We start from the raw sequence: 9522 nt of genomic DNA, 5'->3' as shown, positions 1-9522 counted from the left end.
TTGTGAGATCAGGAGAGCCAACCCCATCCTTCACCAGTGGCAGCTTGTTAGAGCGGGTTCTGCACCTCACCCAGGCAGCACAATAGAGCTAGCCCTGGATGTGCAGGTTGTGGGTGAGCCGGCCTGGAGGCCATGAGTGGGAGCACCAGCCCTGCCTCTAGTCTGTGGTGCTGTGGCGTTGGCAAGGGAGAGATCCCCTCTCCTTCCTTTTGCCCTCGACCCTGGATGTGGGAGCGTTGGCCCCTACAGGGTCACAAAAGCAGGAGAGCTGTTCTGCGCTAAACCTGCTGCAGCATGGGAGAGCAGGCCCTGTACCTCACCTGGGCAGCTGATGGCGGAGGTGGGGGAGTAGGGAGGATGTGCAGGGTTTGAGTGTGAGAGAGCTGGCCTTGCCTCTTTTCTGCCATGTGGTAGTGTCCCTCACCCCTCACCTTTTGTGACCCAGGAGAGGCAGGAGAGCTGGCCCTGTCTCCTGCTTTCTGCAGCTCAGGAGAGCAGGCCCTGAACTTTGCCTGGACAGCATCATGGAGCTGGCCCTGGATGTGGGGATTGCAGGTGAACCAGGCCCAGTGTGAGCACATGAGAGCCAGCCTCTGCCTCTTGTCTGCTAGGCAGTGGTGCAAACAAGGGAGAGACACTCTCCTCCCTCCCTTGTCCTTCAACACCTGTGGCAGACAGGAAAGCTGACCCCAGGATTATGAGAGCTGGAGAGCTGGCCTGTCCCTCACTGGCTGCAGCACTTCGGAGAGCAGGTCCTGTGCCGGCCTCACCCGGGCAACTGGGTAAAGATGGCCCTGGTTGCAGGGATTCCAGGTAAGCCGGCTTTAAGAGCATGAAGGTCGGCTGGCTGGCCATTTTACCTCCCTCTTAGGCCCAGATCCAGCTCACCCCAACATCTACCCCATGGATGAACTCTGCTGGAGTGTACAGAGGGGCCAGTCCTACAGATCCAAAACTACAGGATCTCCATGACACAGGGAAAGAGCAGAATATCTGAGAGGAGTCCCAGTGAGGTTCCAGTATCAATAGAGTAGCAGAAGCCAGAGGCTTCCTACCAGACCAAAGAGTCATTGCCATGGACATTTGCAAGCAAAGAAGTGTGGACAAAAACCTATACTGTGATAGGTTTTTGCACCACTGCCTAGCAGACAAGAGGCAGAGGCTGGCTCTCATGTGCTCACACTGGGCCTGGTTCACCTGCAATCCCCACATCCAGGGCCAGCTCCATGATAGTCCTGGATACATTGTGACGCACTACAGCTCCCATGAGATTTTTTTTCTGTTGGTGGGGAGGCTGCAAGGGTGGAGGGCAGGTACAAGGGGGGAAATGAATAGGATTGAGATGCATGATGCGAAGCTCATAAAGAACCAATAAAATGGGTTTGGTTTTAAGATTTTTTTTTTTTTATTTATGTGAGTACACTGTCAGACACACCAGAAGAGGGCATCTGATCCCATTACAGATGGTTGTGAGCCATCATGTGGTTGCTGGGAATTGAACTCAGGACCTCTGGAAGAGCAGTCAATGCTCTTAATCACTGAGCCATCTCTCCAGCCCCCCCAAAATGTCCTTTTTTATTTTTGAAAAAAAAAAAAAGATCTGTAGCCCAATTCCAGTTTAAAACATACAAATAGCCCAGCTATATAACATATTCCTTTTTATGCATTTATAATGTATTAATATAGTGCATGTATTCTAAGTCATATAACACAAAGGCATAGATAGCAAAACAAGATAAAATAGTAAAGTGTTTCTTTCCCCATCCTGATGGTACACAGGAGAACGACTCTATTCCCTATCCATTGCTCTGTAAATGTCTATCACATTGCAAACTGAGTTGATCAATGGCACTGTTCTCAGTTCGCTGGGGCGGAGGGCGGGATGAGAAGGGCCCACAGTTCATCTGGATAAATGGCAGTCTAAGGGACCAGAGCGCTGATAGTGTGCATAAGGGTTTATGCTGTTCTCACGGAGCACCAGGGTCCAGCCCCTGTCACTCACACTGGGTAGCCCACGACCAGTGAAATCCCAGCTCTCTGGGACAATCTCCTCGTCTCCACGGGCATCTTCACTGACTCACAAACAAATTTACTCTCACAAATGAACACATAATTTTAAAAAAAAATCTGAAGCCAGGCAGTGGTGGTGGTACACGCCTTTAATCCCAGCACTTGAGAGGCAGAGGCAGGTAGATTTCTGAGTTCGAGGCCAGCCTGGTCTACAGAGTGAGTTCCAGGACAGCCAGGGCTACACAGAGAAACCCTATCTCAAAAAAAAAAAAAAAAAAAAAAAAAAAACTTCTTTTAAAACTGGCAACTAGAATATATTAATTTTATTATTTCTTTTTTAAATTTCTCTTGAATCTGAGAGCTAAACAGTTGGGAGTTATTTGACATACATACAAATTAAGAAAGGTCACTTGTTTTGATTTACAGTTTTTGTTTTGCAACGCTGAGGTCAAACTCATGGTCCTGCATTGCTTTTGTCTTATATTTTGAATAGCTGGGGATCTTCCCATTCAACTTTGTGGAGACTTAAGAATATAATGGATAATTTAGGTGAGCGCCCTGGTACACTTCTTTACCCAGAACTACAGGGGCAAATGCAAGTGGATGTTTGTGAGACTGAGGCCAGCCCGGTCTATACAGTGAGTTCAAGGACAGCCTTGGCTATATAGAGAGACCCTGACCTTAAAGAGAGAGAGAGAATAGTTATTTTAAATGCTGTGTCTTGTTACTATTTTGATCCAAAGTATCATTTTACATTTATATTTACCATACTTAGTGCTAAGACATATGACCACTTAGTGAGAATATATGCCTCCTCAGGAGTTGCAGGACATGTGATCACACTGTGAACCCTGAGATTGTGTTAAGTGCTGAAGTGTTTGTAATTGTGATGTGGCCCAGCCCTTATCACACACCTTTAATCACTCTGGTTTGAATGTAGACACACCCTTATCACACACCTTTAATCCCAAACAATGAAGGTGAAGTTAGTTTGTAGAAGGAAGCACTAACGTTTGAAAGTGTTCTTCAGCTGGGCGGTGGTGGCGCCTGTAATCCCAGCACTTGGGAGGCAGAGGCAGGTGAATTTCTGAGTTCGAAGCCAGCCTGGTCTAAAGAGTGAGTTCCAGGACAGCCAGGGCTATACAGAGAAACCCTGTCTCGGGGGGTGGGGGGGTGGGATGGGGGATGGGGGGGTGGGGGATGGGGTAGGGGTAGAGAAAAGGAAAAAAGAAAGAAAGAAAGAAGAAAGAAAGAAAGAAAGAAAGAAAGAAAGAAAGAAAGAAAGAAAGAAAGAAAGAAAGAAAGAAAGTGTTCTTCAATCAAGTGGCAGACAAAGTAATGAATCAGAGAAAGATTTAACAACAGGATCTGCCCAACTCTCACGAGAAGGGAGAGGAGAGAGAAACTGCTGAACAGAGAGGGGTGCAGGAAAAAGGAAGAAGCAGTCAGTTTTACTGGGACAGCTGTACAGAGAGACAAGTTAGACAGAGAGAGAGAGAGAGAGAGAGAGAGAGAGAGAGAGAGGAGCCAGAAGGCCAGAACAGATTGCTAGTGTCAGCTTGAGCTCAAGCAGAGCAATTCAGGAGAACCTGAGAGCAGCACTGTTGGATCAGTCTGCATGGAGAGGAGTCCGAGGAGCCAGAACAGCGGAGAGAAATCAGCCAGCCAGAGCTCAGAAAGAACTAGAAAGACCGGGTGAGCTTACTCTGCAGTAAGTCTCAGGCTGAAAACCTTCTGGGCCCAGGTTAGATTGTATGAAGGCTGGAAGCTTCTAGGACTAGGCCTGAGTTTTCAGACTGAAGCACTAAGACTCAAAGACAACAATTATTCCAGACAAATAAAAGTTACTTTTATACTCGAGTGACAAGATGCATGGGATTGGTTCATGTAATGTTACCAATATGAATGAGTTTTCTGGGAAACTTAGAAAGAAAAGCTCCTTTACACACCTCCCCCCCCCAATTAGTTCTTTAAGGGGCACTTGTATGAGATAGATATTGGTTTTGAAATAAATTGTGATTACATATTAATAATTTATTGATTAACAGTGATCATATAATAGTGATCACTTGAGTAACTGAAATGCAGAAAAGTTTTCTTTGGATGAATTTAGCCCTGATGCAACTGGAAGCACAAAGATACTAACTACCTGTTACAAATTTGGGCTTTATCTCCCCTAAGATAACACATAGGCAGCAGAGACACACACAGCAGGCATATACCTGTATGCAGAAAACATCTACAGATAAGCAGTATATACACACGTACACTTAGGCTCACAAATTGACACGTTTAAGTGAATACATCTGTACATCGAGCACAGAATGCCCACAGGCCCACGGATACATTCACAGACATACACAAACACAGAGGTGCACGCACAGCCAGGCACATACATATAAATAGGGCACATTAGACACACATTTTCAAACAAGTACACACATATGTACATATGTGGACACACAGAACAGGCAAAAACATGTGTGTGTGTGTGAAAACAAGTGTATTGCAGAATATTTGATCACATTTCCAGTCCTGAGATTGGAACTGGAAAAACCCGTTTCTTGTTGTGCTGTGACTCAGCCCTAGCACTCACTTCTAACCCAAGAGCTTTCTGTTTACTGTAAACAAGTAGTTGTGGTGTGGCTTAGCCCTAGCATACACCTTTAGCCCAAGAGCATTCTGTAAACCAAGATAATAAAGTCAGGGATAGGTCAAGAAGCAGAGCAACCAGTTGAGAGAGTGAATATAAGGAAACCCAGGAAAAGGAAGGAAAGGTCTTTGAGTTGACAGGCATTTAAACCAGTGTAGAGAAGAAGGAGTCTTTTCCTCCTGGGACATTGGTGGCAGAGGAAGGTCAGCTGGGTGCTTTCTTTGCCTCTCTGAGCTAGTAGGTTTTCACCAGTGTCTGGCTCCTGAGTCTTCATTTGGTAATTGAACATTTGGGGTTTTGTTTTAAAAACAACACAAGTGAATATGTAACTATAAATACACATCAATATGTATCAGTACATAAAAAGTCACTCAAATGCCTGCACACACGTCTGTGTATGCACACATACGAAGATTATCCCATATGTTCATACACTACTTATGTGAGAACACAGTTGCACAGAGCACATAGTATACATAGGCACATGTGTAATTTCCCAGTTGGATAAATATCTCATCCAGAACGATAACACAGAGCTAGCTTTCCCTAGACTGGTCTAAGCAATTGTCAAGGGCAAAGACACCTGCCGGCTACCATGACCAGAAGGAGTAGAAACAGGTGGTACAAATTCCCGGAAGACAAGATCTCCACCTATTCCCAGAAAGGACTTGATAGTCCTCTTTTATTGGTTGGGATGTCTCTCTATCATTCCTAGTCTCCTCCCTCCCTCCCTCCCTCTCTCTCTCTCTCTCTCTCTCTCTCTCTCTCTCTCTCTCTCTCTCTCTCTCTCTCTCTCTCTCTCTCCCCCCCCCCTCCCCTCCATCTCTCTGTGTGATGGCTAATATTATGTTTTAAGTTTAAATTACTGCCGGGCGGTGGGGGCACACACCTGTAATCCCAGCACTCTGGGAGGCAGAGGCAGGCAGATTTCTGAGTTCGAGGCCAGCCTGGTCTACTGTGCTTAAGAGAGCTATAAAACAAAATGCCTCTAACCTATAAGTCCCACTTGCCCAAAGAAGAAATAACTGCCTGAAATGCCGGGGGCTGCTGTCCATGGAAGATAACAAGCCATGTTTTCACCTTGGTAAACAAGCGTGGTTGTTCCAACTGGCTCAGGATGTGCTTGATCTCACGCAGGCAGGAAGTAGGCCTCTGATTGGACAAAAGTGGGAAATATGTAGCCTTATGGGTTTTGTCTTGATAAGCCCTTGACTAATGTAATTTAATGTCATATTCTGAGCATGGGTGAAGTGGAAACGAGATTCTTTGGAAAGTCGGTTGGATGGTGTTTTGCTGGGGCAAATGCGTGAAGGAGCATTTAGCTGAAATGAACACAGGTGAGAGGGTAAGGCAGTTTGTGAAGGAACGTTTGGCTGAAGCAGACACAGGTGAAAGCAGACACAGGTTGTGGGTTGGTTCTAATGCTACTTGTGTTATTTCAGCTCCCAAAATTACACCTGCAAGTCTGCCTGTAAGACACAGAGGATTCCTGCCCCCAGTTGGCTTTGATTGGTAAATAAAGTTGCTGGCAGCCAATAGTTGGGCAGGGAGACAGAGGTGGGACTATTGGGTTCCAGGGCAAGGACTGCAGTAGAGGAGGGAGAGTCACCATTGCTGGGAGGAAAGAGGTCCAGGCCTAAGAAGTGTAGGACAGAGAGACAGACAGACTGCCAACATGTAAGAGTCAGGGCCCAGGGCCCAGAAGGGCTGCAGGCCTGGGTCTGGGGTAGCAAAGATGGAATATAGATTTGTAGTACATAATTCCGGAGTATTGGAAGGGAGGCATTAGCAACACGGAGGTTTAGGAGTGGCTCTGGATTCTCCAGTGAAACACACACATACACACACACACACACACACACACACACACACACAGAGCCTTCCATTTTAATATGCGTTAATAGCTCAATGGCTGAGCCACAGAGTGATGTCAGCTGATGCATGTGCTGAGGCAAGACCCCTGGAGGACACGTGATGTTTGGAGGGAGGATAATAGGACTCGGTGGACAATGGCGGAGGCTGGGAGCTTGGCTTGCTTACAGAACTAGCTGTACAACGCCCGCGGGTCCTCATCTTCACTGATCTCCGCTTCCCTAAGAGAGGGACAGCCAAGAACTTCCTCTGGCATTCCTGCTGGTCCCTCCTACTAATTCATGCTGAGGCTGAGGCCTGACTGTCTCTGCTAGGTCCTATCACCTAACCTGTTGCTGGACTGCTGGTGTATCCATGAAGTGTGTACAAGTGGATCAAGCTGCCACTGCCAGCTAACCTGTGAACTCAACTGCTAATTTCCAGATAACAGAGAAGGGAGTTGCTCCGAAGAACCTTTCTAAACAGGTCCACTTCCCCCTTACCCTTTCTTTCCCACTACCTCTGGCAGGTGGTGGGCAACAAAGGAGGTTAAAGTGTTTAAGAACCATCATTAAATATAAGGTTTTAAAAAATTAAAGTTACACCTAGGTCTTGGGTATGGACCTGGCCAGCATCCATGGTCCTGAACACTGTTTAATAAAGGCTGCTTCAAATTTGGCTCAGAAATTGTGGTAATGGTCTCAGAGTAGGGAAGCCGGGGTATGGGCAATTCTCCATTCATTGGCTGAGACGGAAGAGTCACGTGATGCAGACTCAAGTGGCGTTTTGCCAAGGCAAGACCTGTGGGAAGACATGTGATGTTTGGAGAGCATATAAATAAGACTCAACAGGCAGTGACAGCAGGATTGGCTTCTGCATAAAGCATTTCTTTGCCCCTAAAATTTAGCTCTGAGACATTGCTTTTTCTGGGAGATGGGCTTCTGGACCTCAGGTAGATAATGATACTATCGGGGCATCCAGAGTCCTGAGGAATTCCTCAGGTGGTCCTCAAATAAAATCATTGTTACCTCAAGTTCAAGATGAAGCAAAGCTACTTGATAATTGTGCCAGAACACAGACATGTAGAAGGGATAGCCATGTCTTATAGCCTATCTAATACCTTCCCCAACTGGTAAACTCCTAGCATGTAGCAGCCCCAAGGTGTGGTGGGACAGTAGACTTAGTTTCCTAAATTAGTCCTCATATCCTATCTAATACCTTCACTGATCGGCTAAGATGAGACTCCTAAGCTCAGAGATTTCTACTAAAGTAGATAGAAAAAGGAAATTTCCCTTGTGTCTCAAATTATTTGATTCATAGAATTATCCTAAATTCCTAGCAATTCATCCCAGTTAAAGGTGCTGCTGTTTTGTTTTGGAGATATGGTCTCACACCATTACATGTCCTTCTTAGCTGAGGCTGCCCTTCCATTTTTAAAAGCCTCCTGCCTCAACCTTCCAAATGTTGGGCTTACAGGTTTATGCCCCCCTCAACCTGCTCATATCAAGTTGCTTTTATGAGTCTCACTTCCTCCAAATCATTCATCGATAACTCAACCTTACCTGGCTAAGACACTAACTCGCTTCATTAAGTCCACTCTAGTTCAATTACTGGTGTGTCCTTCACAGTCTTTGGCTAAATGGCATTGACATTGGTATAAGCTACTCAGTGATGAGTGATAGGATCATTCTTTAAGGCAGAAAAAAAAAATGGGGAATGACCAATCCTGCTACCCCATTTGTCCAACCTAAGCAGAAGACATTATTAACCATCTTTGGATATGCCAGGCTGAACTTCTGTTTTTCCCCTCCAATTGCTCTCCTAATATCTGGGGGGTTTAGTAATTGTCCATGGGATCCAATTCATCAACAATTTCATTTATGATAAAACACAGAAAGGACTGAAAGATAGTGCTATGTATACACATGTGGAATAGAGTTTTCTTAGCCTTGGCATCTTGTTTTGTTGTTCAGGCTGACCACAAACAATTCTCTTACTTTAACCCCCTATTGCTGGGACTGACTGGAAGTGTGTGCTGCAACATCTAGCTGCTGGCCAGCAGTGGTGGCACACACCTTTAATCCCAGCACTTGGGAGGCAGAAGCAGATTGATTTCTAGCCTCCGCTAGCCTGGTCTACAGAGTGAGTTCCAGGACAGCCAGGCTACCGGCTTTTTCACAAAACAAAACAAAACAAAACAAAAAAAACGGCTTTTTTTTAACCTGTTTTTTTTTTTTTTTTTTTTTTTTTTACAGATTTTCGAGAAACCCTGTCTTGAAAAAAAAACAAAGCCAAAAAACAAAAAACAAAAAAACAAAAAAACCCAAAAAACAACAACAACAAAAAATCTAGCTGCTTTATATATAAATATTGTGGTGTTGCACATGTGCCCTACCACTGAGCCACACCTCATCCCCAGATTTTTATTTTTAATTTTCTATTTTCTTATTATGTGTGCATGAGAGTGCATGTGTAACCAGCAAACACCAAGCTGCCCCCCCCCCCATTCCACATAAGGAAGTTCTAGAACAACTTTCTAGAGTTGGTTTTCCTTTCACCGTAGATTCTAGAATAATAACTCCAGCTGTCAGGTCCCACCTCTAACAGTGGCTGGCCAGGAAGTCATTATGTAGACCAGATTGACCTGGAACTCACAGAGATCTTCCCTTCTCTACCCAGGGATTGCTGGTATTAAATGTGTGCACCACTATGCCCAGCTCCACCTCTAGATTTTTAATTCATCTACTATTCACTTCAACTCTGAAAACATCTGTTATTATACTGTTTACTACAGAAGAAACAGAAGCATATAATTTTTTTATTTTGGACTGGGTTTCATGTAGACTAGGCTGGCCTAGACCATGCTACATAGTTAAAGGCTGGCCCTGAACGTGTCTGATCATCCTGCCTCCACCTTATAAGAGCTGGGAAGATCTTCAGGAGCCACCATGCCCACCCAGCGCAACGTTCTGTATAGGTTTTAGGTGTCTGTCATTCTAGGGGCCTGT

Source organism: Apodemus sylvaticus, chromosome 11 (genome assembly GCF_947179515.1).
Source record: "Apodemus sylvaticus chromosome 11, mApoSyl1.1, whole genome shotgun sequence".
Taxonomy (NCBI): domain Eukaryota; kingdom Metazoa; phylum Chordata; class Mammalia; order Rodentia; family Muridae; genus Apodemus; species Apodemus sylvaticus.
Note: the sequence above shows the minus strand (reverse complement) of the source record.